The sequence below is a fragment of the Phasianus colchicus genome, chromosome 14 (assembly GCF_987193195.1).
Source record: "Phasianus colchicus chromosome 14, bPhaCol1.hap1.1, whole genome shotgun sequence".
NCBI classification, from domain to species: domain Eukaryota; kingdom Metazoa; phylum Chordata; class Aves; order Galliformes; family Phasianidae; genus Phasianus; species Phasianus colchicus.
Genome location: NC_143449.1, coordinates 12,737,362 through 12,758,911, shown reverse-complemented (window position 1 = coordinate 12,758,911; position 21,550 = coordinate 12,737,362). Strand labels below are relative to the sequence as shown.

Genomic DNA, 21,550 nt, shown 5'->3' with positions numbered 1-21,550 from the left:
ATACAATTTCATGATTACGGTATTAAGTATCAAGGAAAACAGTGAACAGCCAGTTCTAATATAGATTTCCTGTTAAGCAATCATGAAGCCTTGGGAATATATGAAAATGTTCTTTAATGACTAGTACTTGAATGGATATTTGCCAGTAACAAGTAACATGACCCCATAAATTAGAATACATCAATTTATGTTTTTATATGGGGGGGGTGAGAGGAGTGACATTTACAAATCAGTGCATTTAATATTTGACCAACTCTGGCTGGCGTTCTAATGAATAGACTTTGCAGCTAGGAAATTCCCTACAGGATCTTTGCAGAATGAAGGAATTTTGTAATTTCTTCTAGAAAACCCATCTGTGTTTCTAATAAAATTCTGGAACAACTTCAGTGATGATCTGAAGACCCATATGGATCTTATTATAGTCCTCTGCTTGCCATAGGACACTCTGGGAATTGAGGTGAGTTGCAAAAGGTCACTAACTAAACTCAGTGTAATTGATTAAAACTTCAGCTTTCTAGTAATCTGAATTCGTTAATGTAGTTTATTAATTAAAAAGAAAAAAGTGTTTCTTGCATTCTGATAAATTGTCTAAGAAATATGTGATCTTCATAAGTGTGAGTGTTTTTCATTTTCCTTGCAGTATAAGTCAGTTGGAATAAGGAGAATATTAAAACATTCGCGCTTATAAGATTTTCATATTTACTTTGTGAGAAGATCTTTTACCTATTTTCATTAAATATATGGACCCTTAATGATTAAACATGCTGATTGGCAATGCTAGCAGAATATTCCTGATATCTTGCTAACTTCTGTCCCCTCACTCAGCCTCTTATTCCCTCCTAAATTCCCATAAACTATGAGAACATTGTACCACAGGAGAAGAAATAGAGGTATTACTATATTTGGTACGGTGTTTCTTTCCTAAAAGCACAAATCTCTTTTTGCTGGAAGAGTATAAGGAAAATAGCAGCTGTAAGAGTGAGCTACAGGCCAAATCCATAGTCTTATTTAGGATGAAATGAAAAGCAGGAATTTGTATACATTCTTTCCAAATAAACCACGTCTGACTGCAGAACAGTTAGAGTACTGTCCATCTTGATAACGATAGCCATAAAAATGTGCATTTAACCATAGCAGCTGCCTTGTGATTAATGGTTCTTGATCTTGCTGCAGCTGAATTCAGCAGCCAGGAGGTAGTTTCTCTCTATAAAATGTATCAAGATAAACCATGAGGAGGAAGAGATGATGTGCTGCAGTTGTAGGATGCATTTCTGTTGGCAGCTGTGTTTCAGCATGGAAAGCAAATGGGAACCCGGGCTCCATCAGAAGAGGGGTGGCCAGCAGGGACAGGGAGGTGATCGTCCCCCTCTACTCTGCCCTTGTGAGGCCTCTCTGCAGTGCTGTGTCCAGGTCTGGAGCCCCCAGTACAAGAAAGGCAGCTGTTGGAGAGGGTCCAGAGGAGGGCCACAAAGATGATCAGGTGGCTGGATGTCAGGGGGAAGTTCTTTGTTACAAGAGTGGTGAGGTGCTGCCCAGAGAGGCTGTGGATGCCCCGTCCATCCCTGGAGGTGTTCAAGGCCAGGTTGGATGGGGCCCTGAGCAGCCTGGGCTGGTATGAAATGTGGAGGTTGGTGTCCCTGCATGTGGCAGGGGGATTGGAGATTCATGATCCTTGAGGTCCCTTCCAACCCGGGCCATTCTGTGATTCTGTGATTCTGTAAATAGGCCATTAATTTTCAGAATGAACCCAACATCCGAAAAGCTCCTATAATTTCTTTTACTAAAATGTTTCCTTACAGCAAAAGCAATAAATAAGAATATTAGATGTCCTTCAGGCAATATAACATTAAATTCCTGGCATTTATGATTCTCATTCATATCCTGTGATTTCTGTGACTTCCTGCTTTTGGTGCTGACTATGAGGTAGAGAAATTGCACACAGTCCTAGGAAGGAATGCATTCTTTTTCCATTGCAATAAGAATCTCATCACATCATAGTGAATCTAGGCCAAACATTGTGAGTCCATAAGCAGCTGCATAAATTTGTTCCATAAAAGATTGGAGAGGAAAACGAGAGACTTACATTCTGTTCTGTACCTCTGATTTGCCATTCATTTGAGCTGGGACTACTTGACTTGTTTCTATTTATTGCTGTGTCCTGTTTATTTCTGTTTGGCCTATAAAGTGCAACCTTTCAGCAGAAGTGTTGTTACTGCTGCATATCTGTTGAAACAGGATGACAAATGAAGCTTTGAATTTAGATATACTCACTGCTATTATGCAGTTAAAAATATTAACAGACTGGGAAGCGAATGTATGAATGTTAGAGAATAGTATGTGGCGCACACAATAGCTATTCTTCATCTCTTTCCTAAGAAAGTCTGTACTCCAACCTGATGGTGGTACCTTGGATAGTTTTATTTTAATACCTAATTTTTTACCTGCATGCTTATCATTGCCACTATTATAGATTCAGTTCACTTTCAGAAAGTACTCTGCACCTTTCACTGTCTTTCTGAACAATGTTGCTTCATTTGAAGTCTGTACTTAGAAATAGTTCATTGTATGAAACAGTCATGATAGTAATTTTGTCCAGGGGAAATTGCATTTCCAAAGGTGGAGAAGTTAATTAAGTGCATAACAGGAGGAAGCTAAACCTTGCTAATTAGTGAGAAGGGTAACGATTATGGGAGAGAGCAGATGACACTTGGCTGAAGACGAGCTCAAGAAATTGCTTTAACCAAAAGGAAGTTAGAAGAGTGAATAGAAGATGAGCTTTAAGAAAGCAAAGACTGTCACTGTGTCCTGACAAATTATACCTCATTTATAGTGTGTCTGCTGGGTGTTAATCAATATGTCAGGATGATTCTTCACTCTCAGGCACGTAGTCTGTTCTTTGTTATGTAGAATTTCAGTTAAATCCTTTCTGTTCTCCCTCTGGGAGGACATACTGAATACAGAGGTGGCAGCTCTTACAAACAACTGCAAGAATGTTTACAGGGAGTCTGAACTTCTGCAGTGCAGGAACTGTAGCAATAAGTTTTGCTCTGCCAACTCCTTGGAGAGGCAAAGGCACGTAGTCCTGGGAGGCCTACCAGCAACAAAATGCACAATGCAGCAGCTGTGTCGTACCAAAATTGGGTTATATCATCTACAGATTGCTCATCTCCCAGGATGCTGTATTTACCTCTGTACAGTAAAGACATTTAACATTCAGGAAAAAATAATTACTTCAAAGCCTCCTACATAATTAGGACCCCATTCTAAATTCACTCTTGCTGGTTTTAGCTCTAGATAAATAGTGACTGTGGTGTAGCTATAGTCAGATTAAAATATTTTACTTTGATTTTGCTGTTGTGGAAAAGCAAAAGAAGAATGGCTGCATTTCCTGTTATTCTAGTAAATAGAACTCAAATGTTTGACCCCTTATATCTTATTGTAGTTGTTCATTGGGAAGTATTAGAGAATCTACTTGTGCTCTCCTGCAAAGGAGAGTTTCATTTATAACTAGAATGCTTACTTACTTTCTTTGTGCATCCCCAGCTGCTGGGTTAAATTTGTATTACTGAAGAGGAGTAATTCAAGATTAATACACTGTTTAATTTTCATTTTAGAATTTAAGTGTCTACTGGTCTCATGTTGGAAAACAAGTTGACATCAGCCTTCCAGACTTATACTGATTAGTCTGCAATAACATATAAGCATGTGTATATTTCTCCGTTTGTGAATATGTGTATGCATGGATATATTTCAATAGGAAATTTTTATGTAATGTTATGATGTTTCAGCAAAGCTTATTTTTTTTCCTGTAGCAGAATTCCTCAGTAAACTCTTACTGAAATAGAATAAAACTTCTTTCTTAGGAGTACAGTTAAGATGTATCTAAAGAAAAACACTTTATTTACTCTAAATGGCATTTGCTATTAAATCATAAATAAGTTTCAGTATCTTTGAGGCAAAAACTTCTTAGGCAAACCTTCAAAAAAGTTAAATACAGAACAGTGTGATTATCCAAGAAGCATTTAAAAAATAAGAAATAGCATTTATCTTCTTATTATAAATTTACATTATGCTGTTGGTAATAGCAGAGGAACCTTCAACATTAAATGGTGTTTTTTAAGCCTGCATGATACTAGTCATCAAATTAGAAACAATTTGTTGAAGGAGTGAGAAATTCCAACTGGAAGTGATTGGTCATTGATACTGGTGCTCTCTGCTTCTGGACTAGTTTTCCTATGTATTGTCCATTGCCTTAATACCGTTTGTTCAGATCAGTGGAGAAGATGGCTTGAAATATCTGTTACATATGCAAAATTTCTACCTGTAGTTTATGTTTGGAACTAATCATAATTCACATGTTATAAGAGCAGATCCATGTAGTGATTTCATGTATTGTATGTAGCAATGTAAATACCGGACAGCGTAATAATTCCCTCAACCAACAGAGGATTTCCAATGGCAAAGTGACATTGTATCTAGAGAAAAATCAAATCAATATTCCTAAATTTCATATTATATATTTCAACAAAAGATATTCTATAAAACTGTATCATATTATCAGTTAAAATTAGATACAATTAATTCTTTCTCTACATTTTATATCTGATCTTCACTTAAAGGAACTTTTCTGTATCTTAAAGTCTGTATCAATACTGCATTTATATTTTTGCATATTTGCATGACCATGTGAGCTAATTGGGGCAGGTGTTGTCTAACATTGTCATAATAGCAAATCAAATTTATACTGCTCACAAGTACCATTTTACCCTGTTGTACCATCTGAATTCAGCCTTTGTTATGGCTAGTGCTCAAACTCCAGTATACTTTAAGCAAATACCATTGAATGCTTATGACCTTTTCTTGTTTCATTTTCTAACCAAGTGAAACCAAACATTGTTCACCTTTGGTTTCAATATGGCTTTCCTTTGAAGCTGTAGATCTGGCCTTTCATCAGTCTGGTTACTGGCAGTGCATGCTGCTACATATTCTTTGTTCTTTACTTGGAATGAATTGATTGACTGTCTTAATATTGCCATGGGGTCTAGAGAACTATAGCTGTAAACACTGATGCCAAGTACGATAAAAGATTTTCTGATGGGACGTGTATAGGATGTTGAAAATCTGCATACTACCAAATACTATACCTAGTTGCCTAAGAACCTTATCATGGCCTATTTTGTGCAAATCAGTGCATTGTTATAACATCTGACATTTTAAAAGAGGTTTTGTAGCAGAGAAGATTATCTGATGGTTTCCCATTCACTAAGGATTTTAAGTATTCATATTTACTCCTGTTAGCTTGTGTAGGCTAGTATTTATTTTTATTACTGTAATGCTTGGAAGCCTTTCTTGCTTTATAGGTAATACTTAATGTGCTAGGTGCCTTACACTTCCATGAGAGAGAAAAGTATTGAGTGTGTGTGTATATCTGTGAGATAGTAGTTGTTAGTGAACTGCCACTTTTGTGGATCTGAAATGAATTGCTAATGGAATTATTAGTGCTTTTCTCTTTCATTATCTCTCTTTGTAAAACCCTTAAAACAGTCCTTTGCCCGCAGTCTTAAGCAATAAACATTCTTGGTGATGCATCAACTTGATGAGCTAAAAATAATAAAGCTTTTAATACAAAAACAGTTGGTAAAAGTCCGTGGGAGAGCACCTGCAATAAGGCTGTCTTATTTACCAAAGGAAACAATGCCAAGAGGTGCAAATGTAGAAAGTATTTCCATCTATTCGTATCAAGCTGAGTGGACATTATAAAGAACTAAAAGCTCTATTTCTTCCATCTGAGCACCTACAAAAATGGCAGGTATCATCTGTATGCTTTAAGGAAAGCTGTAGAAGTTGATTATGAGGTTTTCATTCCATATGAAGATGAAGAAGAAGCTGAATTCTAGATAGAAGTATGAAATCAAATTGGGAAAGATAATTCTGATTTGCATCAAGCCTTTGCAGATCTTACAATAAAGTCCTATTATAGAATGAAGTTTAAAATATAAAATTGATACATTTTAATCTGCACATGCATTGAAGTAGGACTTAGAGAATTTCATACAATTTAAATCCTTTGCAGTCATCAAATTAAGAATTTAAAAGTTACTAGTAGCAAGGTGTAATAGTGAGAAGTAAAATGGATTATTTTAGAATTTGTTTAGGGAAAAATGCTGAGGTAGGAATGAAACCAACTAAGTAGCCTAAATTCATATACAGATAATGGGATTGTATCAGGATTAATTTGGCCCAATGAGTTTCCAAAGTTTTTTGTATTTGATGCTTGAGTTCAAATCAAGAAGAGAACTATAAGATGCTGATAAGTGAGCTATGGGAAATGAAATGTATTTAGATTCTTTTTTTTTTTTTTTTTTTTTTTTTTAATTTGAGGATTGTTTTATAACTGAAAAACATCTTCTCAGAGTGTTTCAGCTTTCTTCTTCTGCTCCTCTTTGCTTTATCTCAAAATATTTTAAGGCTTCAAGTGCTCTACTGAGAATTTCCTCCTTCAAGAAAGTTCTGTAAGGCTAGTATAAATGGTTCATGTCTAGCCTGTTACTGGAATAGTGAACTGGAACGGTGAATAAAAAGACCATAAACAGCCTTTGCTGCTCTGTCGCATTCCCTGGCTATTGGAACATCCCCAGAGAAAGCAATGCAGCTTCTTGCAAATTAAAGGAAGTCAGCCTCAGCTCGTATTTTGATGACCTTGACTGATCTCAGATTTGTACCTATAAATGTTACATACTGCTCTCTTTCTCTGCCTTTGTTCTCAGGTCCTCCAGGAGGCAAAGAGAAGGGAGAAGGGAGTTTGCAGAATGTGAGATAAACACATCTTTCATTTGAACTATTCAAAATTTCTCAGTAAGTTATGCTCTTCTTAATGTGAACATTCCCCCACATTCTAATTTGTTTCCAGCAAGTTCTTAGATCTATGCCTGATGGGGCAGTTTCAGTCTTTATCCATTTTAAATTTATTTTTAACTGAGAATTGCCTTTTTTTTTTTTTTTTTTTTTTCCATGTTTACAGCCTTTTTTCTGTTTGCATTTATGGAAAAATTAATTCACAAACAGTGGTGACATTAATTGACAATGCTCTGTGGACTTGCCTGACTTTGGCGGTTTTTTTTTCTTTTTTTTCTTTCTTTTTTTTTTTTTCTCCTGAAGACCTCAAGGTCATCTTACTTAAAAGAGAGACTGTGCACCTGACTGTTTTGTTTACAGTGGATGCTATTTCCTTTTATTAAATGTTGCCATCTACAGCTATTTGTTTACATAGAAAAGGCATCTATTTTTCTTTTTTTTTTTTTTTCTCCTACAAATACCAGGAACTTTGCTCTGTGTTAATGGAAGTTATTTGTTTAACGTATGAGGGCATAGATCTCTAGCTCTACTGGAAGAATGCATGTTAATAGAAGAGAGAGATTTGATCTAATGTCACCTTTCCTTTCAAATGTCACTGTTACACTGTGGTATTGTCAGAAGGATCTGTGCTCTTGGACAGGGTCTTTGAGATTATTGCTTTTGGCAACTAGTGGATGAGGTGCATTCCTGCCAGCCCCAGAAAGGAGGTGGTGTGGCAGATGCTTTACCTGGCAGAAGTAGACATTCTCAAACAGGAGATTTCCTCCTGCATTCCAGTTGTTTTTCAGGCTGCTTTCTGAGAACTTTAGAAAAGGTGAACAGTTAAAGCTGTTCTTTCAACTGTGTTGAAAGCACTTGACTTGTTTTTTGTATGTGAATGTTTGTGAAAGAACAGTTTGTCTCCCAACCTCCTACCTTGCCAACCTATCTGTGAGAAACAGGCAGATTTCAGGATTGAAGTTTGTTAATTAGACAGGTGGAGAGCTTGGGTAAGTTTGCCCTAATTCTGGCTTCTGCTCATAAGAGCACGAGGTTCAGAAGTTCAATGTTATGACTTGCTGGAGATTCTCCTGTTATGTTCTCTTTTATGAGCATATTTACCTATCGAAAAGAAAGTAGTGGCAAATAAGAGAGAAAAATGAAAAAGAAGTTTGACCTTTTCAATGCTGGAGATGTACAACACATGCTCAGAGCTTCTGAAGGTTATAGGCATTGCTTTCAATAAAGCTCTAGGACATAATCTAAGCTTTCTTCTTGCATCACACAAGTATTCCATGCTGGCAAGCTGAATTCTACTTTACTGGAGGCATTTAAGGCATGCTGTAACTGCAAATCCTAGAAGTATGAATGCTAAAAAGCCATAGTTTATAATTGTACTTGTTTTTATGTTGGATTTTCAAAATACCATTTACCATCAGTGCACCTGGCAACTTGTCATTTTTATTTGAGGAGGCATTTTTACATTTAAATAATCATTAGAATCACTGAAACCATAATAACTTAAAACAGCCTTGTTCCTTCATGAAAGTTGCCTGGAAACAAAGATGTGATGCTTCAAATTCAGAGAAGTGAATGCATTGAAATGTCTATGTTCTTGAGTCCTTAGTATTTAGAGCTTAGATAGGAATCAGGAATACTGTCAGCAGGCCAGAGCACAACAGAGCTTCAGAATGATAGTCAAAATAGGCAGTAAAGCTGAGGATGTCAAAGATACTTGTAACCATCTGGTATCTGCAGATCAGTATCACTCCTTGAAAAGGGATTGATAATTTCTGTGGAATAATAGCATGAGGTTTAGTAATGTCTTCTGCCACAACTGCCACAAACTGCCACAAACAGAAAAGGACAGTGAGTGTGTTGTCATGCTTCAGCCAGCATCTGGAATACCCATCCTTACTGTGGTTGAGGTAGCTGGAATTTTTTACTTCTGGCTTCCAATAAGCACCCTTATATCCTGCTTTAGTATTGTGCGTGAATGTTCTGTGTGAAGGTACACAGTGTATAGGAGAACTAAAAAACATTAGACTAGACAGAGCAGGAGGCAGCATGGCTCTGAGGGTAATGATTATGGCGCTCCCTAACAGAAGGAGTCCTTTCACCTGCCTGATGACTTTCTATGTTTTGTCCAATAGCTGTAGGAAGTACGTTGCAGGAAAATACCACTAATCCTTGGAGGTTGGAAAATGAATATTATATATAATGCTTCCAGGTGTATTTCTTCTAAAGTTGATGCCTTTACAATATTTTGGAATTAATGTCACCCTTAATAGATAATCCTCATCCCTTTCAGTTGTTCCCAGTCATTTAAAACAACAGCAAGAATCCCATTGTCTTCCTGTAATTCAGGATACCTTTCTGGTTGAAATTATGTGCTGCTCTTTCCAAAAAGGAATAGGAAAACAGGCAAAGAACAACTTTGCAGCTCACTTTGATGATACTGTGTCATGTTTAATCAGTGAAGATTGAACCAGTCACCTTGAGATTCTGAGAGCATTGTTCAATACCATTTAAAACATTGATTTTCTGTAACTATGAATCCTCTCAAGTAGTCATTAGACAGGAAGGAAGTTACCTGGGGGTTTTTAATACAGAAAAAGTTAGAAATATAGAAACCTAGCCTGGAGGAGGCAAGCAGGAAACTGAGAAGTTTGTCAGACCTGAAGCAAAGGTGTATCTCCCCGGATTCGCAGGGCAATGGTATTCAATTGATTCTCAGGAAGAGCTAGAACTTTTTGACCTTGTCTCACTTGATGACAATACTTTTTAGATAACTAAAAATGAACAGAAAGTGGTAAAAAGGTAAAAGAAAAAAAAAAGAAAGAATGAAAATGTTCTTGGAGGATAAGAAAAGCTGAGCTTTGTATCTCTTTTTGCAGAGCTACCACTAGTCATAGATGTTTACTACATGTTTAAACAGATGTTTCAGTGTAAAGGCATCTACTAGAAAACGTTGACCAAGAACATGTGAACTTCAGCAAAAATCTCTCATAGCGTTTGAAAATGCAAAGCTAAAAAAAATAAAATTATCCACTGCATGTACATGTTTCTAATCTGTTAGTATTTCATATTGATCTCATTATAATGGCATGAGAGCGATCTGAATTTGATATTCTGAAGTACAGCATCATTTACAGAAGCTAGTACTGGTTGGTGGGCTGTCCTGCAGCATGGAAGAAATAGCGGAAATAACTCCAGTAGCACATTTTTGCAAAGTTAGAGAGTGTTATTTTAGAACAGTTTCAGTCACTGAGAAAATAAACAGTTTGAATTGTACCACTTTTGTTTCTATTTGCCCTGTGTGGCCATTCAGATATTATATTGTATGTACATTGCAGTTGCACTGTAGCAATTTTGGTGGATAGGTTGTGGCTAGTGTGTGTAGGGAAGTGTGTGTCTCAGTGGGAATTGCCTAAACAGAAGAAATGGAGACTGCATACTAATCAATTCAACCAATTCTCTGTCTCTACAGTCAACATTAAAATATTTCACATTACTTCAGAATTGAAATGCAGCAAATGGAATCTGTTTATCAATGCTTCTTATGTTACGTTTGTCATTAATTTTCTTTGCCATGCTGCTTACTCTCCTGTAAAATCTACAGACCTTAGTGAAGACTGTGCATCATAATTGACTTCTGAATTGTTACAAATGACATGAATTTAGCCCAACCAATTAATCTGTTAAAGCGTTTCCTTTATGCAGCATAGTTCTGGTGTTTACACATTCGTTTTCAAGAATTGCTTTTATGCATCATCTTTTGTTTTAATGTGACAGAATGTGTTTCTGTCAAATTAAATTGATGGATTAAAATGTAGTACAATTAATTTAGAGGATTTTGGTAAGACGAGCATGATTTTTGAAGTATGCTTAAATATAATGCTGGACATGATTGTGAAGATACTGTCTACTTTGACTCTGATTAAAAAACTTGCGTAGTTTGGTAAAAAAAATGGGACATAGTAATGTAAATGTAAGGCCTTTGCTTTCTTTAAGTGGTGATTCTACTGGCACTCTGGGTGAAAATATTTCATTTCAATATTCCTTTACCTGACAATGACCCTTTCTCTCTACCTTCTTGAGAATGTACTAAGAAACTATTTGTGAGCAAATATAACTGACCTCAGCGAGGACTAATTGGTTCATGAAGACAAAAATCATGCAAGTATAAAAAAGAGGGCAAAAGAGTATTGCGATTAAAATAGACAACTTTTTAACTACTAAAAAAAAATCTATTACTATCTGATGGGAAATGTGATAATAGGGAAAAAAAATAAGGCTTAAGATGAAAAATGGAAATACTCTATTTAGAAAATGTTATAATTAAAGATGAACAAGTTGATGACGGTTCCATGATTTCATATAAACATTATGGTTTTGGCATGTCTTTATCTTAAAAAGATGTAGAATTACAAAATTATACTTCATGCCTTTTAAAATGTCCATCTGATTTATTTTCTCCTTTGTTTCAATAGGTCTTCTGTTCTTATTTGCTTTGGATAGGGGTCAATTTTTTTTCCTTGTCTTTTTACCTACTCTGATATATCTCATATTAGGTGCTGTTCCAGAGGTTGTTTTATTGGACTCAACAACTCATTCTAACAATTTATCTAGCAATGAAGGGTCAATTGTTTGTCAGTTGTAGATGTGTTTTGGAGAGCATGTGATTAATCATTACTTTTGATCTGCAGCTCACAGAAATGTGTATGTGCAGAAAACCCAAAAAAGGTGCCAAAAATACCTCCCTGTTTTTCTTTCTTTTTTCCTTTTTTTTTTTTTTTTCTGGAATGCTTTTAGGGTCACCATAAGGCATGTCTCTTTATCTTGGGTAAGTTTCATGGAACACTGCTGAGGTTTTAAGTGTTGTAATGCATATATCTGGGATTTGTCTCACTGCTTGTTTTCTTGTGGCTAGTCTCACAATAAGCATGTATCCATGAGTAATACTTAATAAACCAATTTCTCTTAGGGAAAATTGGCAAAAACTGATCCAGAATAAAGCAATGCTGTTACTTCTTGGAGATGCAAACAGTACAGTGTCCAGAAATATCTAATAATTATTAGATGTACAATTGTTTTTTATATCACAATAAATTATGCGCATTGACTTCTGTTACGGTAAGATGCAGAAGTTACAGTGATACTATTAGCATACTGGTACTTGTTATGAACTGCTCAACAGTTTCAAGCACAGTATAATTGGTTCTACCTAAGACTGCTTCAAAAATGTGTATACAGCTCTCAGATATCTGTGACAGACATTACAGGACAATTGTGGAGCTTTATTACTATATTTAATAATTCTTATCTGCCAATTGTTTCAGTTTTTTATTATTATTTTAAACTGTTGCAAACAATGCTGTTGAACTGTCAAGCTACATCTGCCATACCATAAGTCACTGAGAAAGCAAAGAGAATTAGTTTGGCTGTGCTTCATTTCCTACCAGCTTTATAATTCTATTTCGAAGTAGTCTTTAAAATGTTCTGTGAAATTAACTGATTCATAGCTTACCTTCCAATTTTGCTAAAGACATAACTGAAAAATCAATAGATACCCAACTACAGACAGTGAAACCCAGTCACAAGGTTGGTGAGACTGAAGTCCTGAAGCTGCCCAGAACCACTGGCAAGCCCAGTACCACGCTAAGCCTCTGGCCTGGAAGGCAAGGTTACCAAAATGCGTTCTGCTATTTTGCAGACTGGCCCATTTCTTTATTTACTTTCCAGGTGCCACCTTTGAAACCTGGTCTGCATTACCTTGGGCTCTTCAGCTGAGAAGAGTGAGGGGAGATCTCATTGCTGTTTGTAAATATCTGAAGTGTGGGAGTCAAGTGAATGGGGCAAGACACTTTTCAGTAGCGTGCAGCAATAGAGCAAAGGACAGTGGACACAAACTGAAACATGGAAAGTTCCATACAAACACAAGAAAGAACTTATTTACTGTGAGAGTAACAAAGCACTGGAACAAGTTGCTCAGAGAAGTTGTGGAGTCTCCATCTCTGGAGATATTCAAGACCTGTCAGGACACTTTCCTGTGTGATCTACTGCAAGGAACCTGCCTTAGCAGGGGGTTTGGACTTGGCGATATCAGAGGTCCTTTCCAACCACTGCAATTCTGTGATAGCTTACTGTTTGTGCCGCTATGTTTGTATACTGGCAGGGCACCCCTAGTATAGAAGCTACTAACACAAGTTAAAGTTGTCCTTTACAAAGCTAACCTGTTCCAGTGCCCCAAGTCTCTTTCCCACAAGGCACATTCATCCATGCTATCAGGAGCTAGCAAGAGTATTTGCCATCACTACTGTCTGCATGAGGGGCACAGTAACTTTGGTCGTGAATCACACTTGATCACACAGCTCTGCCAGAAGAACTTTTTAGTGGAGAACTTGCCTCAGGCATAATGTCTCCCCAAGCTATTTCTGGAGTTGGTACAGTTAATGTAGAGTCTTTTGTTCAGGGCTGTGCCTAAAGCCACAATCCAGCCCTTGCTTCTAAACAAGTGAACACCTTTTGTCTTTTTTGTAACATTTCCATTTTCAGCTCTGACATTAGCACATTTTGTGGTTCCTATGAATTAATATTTAAGCTTTAATGTTGTTAATAGAACAGCCTTTACTTATGTTGCTAAAAGCAATTAATAATACCTTCCTTATTCCCCATGAATAGCATAAATTATTAATATAAGAGCAGAAAGACTATTTATACTCTCTGAATTATATGCCTTCTTTTGAGTTATTCATAATGGACACCTTTACTAAGACTTTTGGAAAAGATAAAAGTTACACTGGTGTCTCATATATTCTCAGTCATAGTTACCAAAATATTTCTTAATTCAGACTGTTGTATTGTTACTGTTTATAATGTGTTAGTCAAAGAAAATGTGAGGGCTGCTCCAAAAGCAGTGCCTCCTATTTTACTGTGTTGGTTTACAATGTCAGAAGCAGATGGTGGTGGGATGGCAGTAGAGGCTGAAACTTCCCACCAATATTCTGTTATGTTTGTTGCTGTGTGACAGATGATAGCAGAGGGGCAGTCTGACAGAATGGCGTCTGACACGGAAGTGCGTATGAAATAAAGGGGAGGAATTGAATTCCTCCATGGTGGGAAAAATGTCACCCACTGGCATTCACTGATGCTTGCTGAACATTTCTGGAGACCAACAGTAGATGTGAGCACCATGAGGTGGTGGATGATGCGTTTAATCAGTGGTGACAGCAACAGTGGTTCTCCTGTACTGGTGCAGATTTTTGTGAATATTTTGAATTATTATTTTGAATATGATTTTTGGGCAGATCTTGTTGCCTACTGCAGATATGCAGATAGTGTTTAAAAAAATGCATTTTCTCCATAGGATAATGCCTGTTTCTGTTGAAATTTTGCAGGTAAAGACTAATTGAGAGCAAGAGGAAGGAGAGGGTACCCATTCTGCTACCACTGCAACTGAATAATACATGTCCATTTGACAAGCAATGCTCGCAGATCATCTCACAGAACAGAATATGATTAAGATAGGAATATTACTTGTAAGGAAGACAGATCCCACCTTCATTCAGAGTAAGTTATCTGTAAGGGCAAGGGGAGAAGATTAAATGCTGACAGCTTCTTTCTGTTGTTCAGTAGCAGTGACAAAAAACAGATTTCCTTGTAATTCCTGCTGTTAAAATCCCTAAACATCTATACTTTTATTCCATAGGCCATTGACACAATTTGGTTTTTGTTTTTTGAAAGCTCATGTGTCCGTTAATGTCTTTACTATTAAAACCTTTTTATATGCATCCTTTTTTTTTTCCTCCCCTGTTTACATTACAACTGCAGACCTGACATCAGAAAACAAAGTTGTTCTGTACTAAAACTATTTTATATATGAATCTCCAGTTTTATATCTAGGAGCTCAGTTAAAAGTGGGGAGCAAAGAAGCAGCACTAAAGTCGTAAAAAGAACAGTCACTGTTATTAAAACTCTTCATCATTGCAATGTCTGTTTACTAAAATACTGAGGTATAACAGTGCCTCAGAAACATCTGTGGACAGATGACACATCTAGATATTTTATTATGGTCCTAAAGATATTACTAAACCTAAATTAAAATTGTGTAAAGGAAAAAGAAACAGGGCTGAGCAGCCTCTGTGCATTTCACTACCATGTCAGAAGATGAAGACAATCTTATATCTCACCTCTGAAAATCTGACAGTATATTTTGTAGTATATTGCAAGTTTTCATAATCTTAGTAGCAGGAATCTGCATGAAAAGTATGTCCAGTGGTCGCAGATCCAGCCTGCGGCTCACGAGTGCCAATTCCACATCTTTTCTCAGAAACACTTCTGCATGTGAAATTGGAAAGTAGTTTATTCTCATTGTAACTCAGTCCTGTGTATGTGGAATCAGCTAAAAGTGGTTTTGTTTCTCTCAGTGAAATAAATTATAAATGATTGTGAGGTGCTCAGACTGTGCTTATAAATGTGTGTGAAGTGTGAAATATATCCAGGCAGAGATAGGTAATGTTATTTTAATTATATCAAACCAGGAACCTTTGCTATCAAAGCAGACTGAAGCCGCATATAATTCTGTGGAGGTATCACTGATTGTTATTGTTTCAATTATCAAATGCTTGATACTGCCAACACATTTATATGAGTTTCATTTTGCCAGAAGAACAGTTATTCTGAACTACAGCAGATTGTATAGCTCGTGATTTTTGTAAATATTAGAAATGTGTTGAATTTTTTTGCTTTTTGAGCTTAAGAGCAACAGAAATATATATGTATATGTATACATAAAAATAAGATTGTGACATTTTAAGCAATAGAGAAAGCTTTCTCAAAAAAGCCTTTCTGAGGAGCTCCACGGATCTGGGATTTCTAATAATATATAATCATACTGAATGGTGCAGATCCTACATACATTGTTGAGGATAGAGTTCCTTTCCCTTACCTCTTCCTGGAGCAGATGGTTTCAGTATTTTCTTTGTTTTCCAGTGAATTTATTAATTATCTTCCAAGACTTTGCTTTGTGTGATGAGTGGAGTTTGCCTGTTTTTTAAAGAAAAATTTGGGCGTTTTTCTTATTTAAAAGTATATAGCAAACAAAGTATTCATTCTTTTCTGACAGAGAATTATGGATTTTGTTCTTTTATGATGTTTACAAGCCAAAAATTGCATAGCTCACTCTCAGCATCCATGGAGTTAAATCATGAAACCAAGCAGAAATGAAAGGAGAGCATGCAGAAGAAGCTGTGAAAGTGTAAATGACAGATAGAAGCTCAATCTCCTTGGAAAGTGATTTCCACATCTCACCCAATATCTTTTATTTTTTAGCAGCGCTTTTGATAGAGTCAGTAAAGAATAACAATGTGAATTTCAAAAATACACTGAGAATGAAAGGCAGCAAGAGGGGGGTTGTAAGACCAATACATATGGTGTTCATATCCTTTGAAATTAGTTTTATTTTTCTTTTGTTAGTAGGACAGATCTCCTGTTCACTCTGTAGTGGTGCTTTCATCACCCTAAGGAGTCAGCATCACTCCAGCCGTGGTTGTTTTGGAAATCTGAAGGAGTTGGATCCCCTTTTGTTTATAACTTCCTTAATCAGAAGAAAACTCAGTAGAATGACAGTTAACACCCATCATAAACATTTGTATGAAAATCATGACTTGGTCTCTGACAAGATTCTGGACTATGACATCTATTCAGTCTTTTCCTTCTGATGTGGATGGCGTTCTTAGACTTGTTTTTTTTTTTTTTTTTTAATTTCATTTTTAAAGTAAGATTACATCTGATACTTGAGCAAAGCATCAGAGGACACTTTGTGGTTTTAAGACTGAGCTAATTAATTCACCTTGTCATCCCTTTGGGGCAGAAATGCATGAAACTATATTTAAAGAGATTTAAAAATAACTACAGTGATTTTTTATTTTTTTTTTTTATGTTAATGCCTTAGACTGTGTGTCAAATTTGATAAAAAGAGAAACGTGTTGTCTGTTTATGAATATGGCAATATCTTTGAAAAAATCTAGAGGACTTCTAAGCTGACAAGTAAGACAGACAAGTGTCAAAACCTAACACACATCAGAGTAGCAGGAAAATGACATATTCTGCTCATTTCCACATCACAGATTTTACTATATGCTTAGTTATTGGGAAAGCAGCAGGTATATTTGGGGGTTTGACAGAAATGTTTAGAAGAGATAGATGGATAAAATTTGTCAAGTGAAATAATCCCATTTTGATTTACTGCTATTCAGCCTAAGGGAATACAAGGTGAGTTTTATTTTGCTTTTTCTATGAGGAATAGAATTAAATATTAAGACAAATGTTATTTAATTAAGCGTGTAATTCTTAATAATAAAGCAATCCAATGCTAAACAAGAAAACTGAAGGAAAGGCTGTGTCTTGAGAATAAGCCGAATGAGAAATGTGCATCTTTTCAAGGTTTGAGTGTATAACATCTATTGAAAGTAGCAAAGGCCCAGTTACAAGTGTTATTGGATTGTCTTTCTAAAACAAATAAAAATGCTTATTGAAGAAGTATGTTTATAATCACACACACACAAGCAAACATATGACAATTCAGTGTGTGCTTCAACAAAGGACTGCCCTTACTTGTGTTCAGTCTTTGATTTTTGTAGTTAAGTTATAGTGTGTCTATTACATCACTTTTCTTGATAAATTCTGTGATGTTTACAAATTCTCAGCTGGCTTCGCTCAACACTGCAGTATATCCCAAAGTGAGGGAAAAAATGTTTATGAAACCCTGAGAATACTTGGGTGACAAAATTATGTTATTTTTGTATTTATGAGGCAGCTTTGTGGTGAAACATGCAAGTCACTCAAAGATATTCTGCACTTTTTGCAATTTCTGTGAAAATCTTTCTCTTTACTATATGCCACCTAGAAATAATTGCTAAGTTTCTATTGGAAAATATGAGTTTTGTTGAATAAAATTTGGATTATCCTTAAAACAGTGATGCATTTTCACACTGATATGATAACAATTGTGCAGTCTAAGCAGGCATTTTCCCAAATTAGTATGATTTGCAGTATTCATTCGGTTTCTGTGATAGTTTGCATCAAGGTGTCATAATCACACAGAAAAGTGGTGACAACACTGTTTCTAAACTTATTTGGAAAAGAGTGTGGTATTCTATAGAGTTGCATGTGTAAAGCTTTTAAAAAAGACCATAGCTTAGTTTTGATTATGCAATGCCTTTTTCATAAGCCCTTAAAAAACTGATTTCACAAATAAAATGAAACAAATCAAAGATGCTAGCTCAGAATTTTATTAATGCATATAGAGTGTGAACAGTGTTTGTCGGATAAATCCTTTGCTGTAGATTGAATATTTGTTTCTTTATGGATTACGATTTAGTTTAGATAGTCGTATAATTTAAATTAAATTTCATGATACAGTCATCTGTATTCACAAAGAAGGTCTGCAAGGCAATGCAGGAATATCAGGCCACAGTATTTTGTGCTAGGACTGACAAAGAAACCACTTAACACAGCCACTCTTGCAAAACACATTCAGAGAGTACATTCACAGATTTCCCCAAGGTTATCTCTGTTTACAGGCATCAGAGAACAATGCAGGCTTTAAAAAAAATACATCTATGATTATTGTTATTGCAAAATTAAATATAATGAATTTGAAATAAAAGAATTAAGCGTGTTATATGCTATGATAAATCCTTTTTTAGCCCTTTTACCCATTAAGAGGGTGCATAGAAACAATCAATTAAATAAAAGCCTAATAAAAGTCATAAACCACTAAACTTTTGCATGACTTACTGAAAACCTTTCATAGAGAAAGCATCATAACCATATATGTAAAACAGATTTAGATTTTAATGTATCTAGTGTAAAAACTAGATACATTAGGAGATTATTTGTGTAAATTTAAAAGTTTATGTGAAGCTCTGAAGCATTCTTTTTTTTGGGGGGGAGGGGGGGGGGGGAGTTTGAATGCTACTTAGTACTGTATTCTGCAGCCTTCTGTAATATATCTTGTCTCTTTGTACTGTCATTGTGCTCCTTACAAATGCATCTACATTCTGACAATACAAGAACTGTAAAATGGCCTTATATTTGAAGAACAGCTCTATCTATTTGAAGGGCATAAAGACATACTGAACCAGGTGCAGAATGATATTGAACACAGAATTGCTCAGGGACAAGGCTAGCCGCAGTATTAGCGCAAAGGCTACACTATCCTTTATCTTAAATGCATGAATAGGAGAATTTGAAGGCATTAAGGAATTCCTGCTGCCATTGCTGTGAACACATGTGGATTAAGGATACTTAGAGATAGCAGGCTACATCTCTGCTTTTCTAACCCCCAAGCCTGTTGCTATACACCATGGTGAACTGTAACTGCATGGCAAGCCACCAATTAGGAATTTCTTTAAGCTGAACAAGAATTAAGGATAAAACGGCATAAAGAAACTGGAAAACAATTGGAGTTAATTTTTGTCTGTTTGAAGGATTTCTTGCCAGCACTACATTTATGATCAAACCAAGCCAGATAGAGTAACTGTGTTGTACCCTCTACTTGGAGGGTATCTCAGTCTGAATACAAAACTGGCAGCCATCATATATGACTCTGATAAGAAAGACAAAAGATTTCAAGAAAATGATGAGCTTAAGTGCAGGAGAAACTAAAAACAGTGCTACTCGAAATAAATTTTCTGCCTTCTATTGAAATACCTGTGACATATAGCATATAGAAGGAAGGTTGGAGGTGTAAATTGATAAGTGGCAGCTTTTTAACCATGTTGTACACTAACCCAAGAGGGCATTAGTTCCTGGGACTGGTTTGCAGTTGATTTCTGTCTGACTAGAAGGTAGCTTCTCTTTCAATATGTTCTTCTATTACTGACTTCTTCTCAAATTTGTTTTCCACAGAACTTCCAGAAATCTATTTATTTATTTTGAAACAAAGAAGAGGAAAAATTCTCAAGTCATCTCTATGAATAGAATGAATTTCTCTAACAGGAAATGGCAAGTGAAAATTACCTCTTTATTTTAGGATTCAACTAGTTTGCATTTAAGTTCCTCTTTTCTAAGATTTGCCATGTATTCTGCTCTCAAACAGATAAAAGACAAGATGGACTGGGGAAACCTGGCTGGTCTCTTTGTACATAGCAGACAACAGGAAAGTGAACTATGTTACAGCATGCAAGATAACGTAAGGATGTGGCATGGAAGAGGTGAAAGAAGGCAGCTTTTTAGATGATGATGCTGTGCTTTAAGGACAAGATTAGTTAATGAATTTCTGTCATATAGGCACAATATTGTTTACACTGCAGAAAACAAATAAACAAAAAGAAACGACACTTTTTAAGGAAGGATCTGATATATTTCTTTTTTTTATGAGTAGGCTGCAATACCACAAGTCAGTAGGTTCAGAATGGCCATTTATCGGTTCTAGTTGTGAGAGGGACAAAGACCGGGTTCCTCTTAGTGTACTGTCAGTATGCTAACACCTCCTAGTTCTCTAAATTGTCAGGCCATGTCTATTTTGAAGAACTTGTTTAACGTACTTGGAAGAGCACCATGAAAATATCAGTGATAATTTTATACTGTGTCTCTTCCTCAACGAAAGCTTCAGGGTGGATCTCAGTTCAGGAGATGTAATAATATTAGTTAGCAGAAAGAAACATTTTGTAAGCTTATAGGAACTACCCATGAGTTTAAATTGAAATAATTTCCAAGGTGTTGCTATGGTATATTTGTTCCTTATCTTTGGCTCTAGAAAAGAAATCATTCTTTAGAAAGTCGATTGCATTGTCAATTCCATGCTCACCTACTGATTTCAGACCACTTGAGGAATATGAGTGGTTATTCCCTTAACAAAAGAAGTTGGAGGTAATATCATTGATTTATTTTTGGACAGAACTGTCTAGATGCTAGAGTTATTTCCATTAGCACAGCTTATGTCTCTTTCTATTCTTTTAATTGTACAGGTAATTTGAAGAGTTTCTATTTTTAGCCTCATTATTAGCACAACATCCGCTCACATTATTAAACTCATGTTGGGAGTACTTATTCTCTGAGAACTGTTTCAGCAAGGTCACCTTACCTCTTTGTATCCTGTGATGGCAGGTGGGATATTTTGTGAGAGTTTACTGTGTGTACGTGTTATATTACTACTTAGTTATAGAAAGGATGAATTATTTTGAATTTTCAACTTGAGTAATAATGCTAAAATGTTTTAAGCCTTCTAATGAAATTCTGACCAACAAGGTCAAAAATCTTTTTTAAAAAAAATCTATTCTTATGGAAATCCAGTGTTCTTTAGATCCCACATGAATTTCTAGTTTCATGTAGTAGTTTTGTGCATGGTTTTATATTGATTTCCAGCTTTATAACTGTTCTAATGCTGGTTCAGACTTATTATGAAGAGGACACAGCTAAATGTAACCAGATACTCCTGTGCTTCTATTTCAGAAAGAAAACTTTGACAAATAGAGGACTCCAAACATTTTTATCTCCTTTAATCTATGTTAAGTTAGAGCTGCTGTTTTATGAACGTTTCAGCTGCCTGAGAAACAGAGGAGTCATGAGCTACTTGTATTCTTAATGGTATCTTGAGTATATGGCTTACTAAAGATCACCTGAGATGGAGAGAGATTCACAGGATTTTGGAAAGGTAATTTCTGTTTTACTTTCATCTTTTTATTTCAGAGGTGATAGATAGGAGGAG

At 35.9% G+C, this 21,550-nt stretch overlaps 1 long non-coding RNA gene across 1 annotated transcript; it reads left to right on the top strand.

Moving 5' to 3' along the window:
• The first annotated feature begins 356 nt into the window (after positions 1–356).
• On the top strand, positions 357–19,833 carry LOC149916024 (uncharacterized). The gene is made up of 4 exons (XR_016470968.1): positions 357–457; positions 6,768–6,855; positions 14,235–14,406; positions 19,750–19,833. It is a non-coding gene; the product is annotated as an uncharacterized LOC149916024 (long non-coding RNA).
• The last annotated feature ends 1,717 nt before the right edge of the window (positions 19,834–21,550 follow it).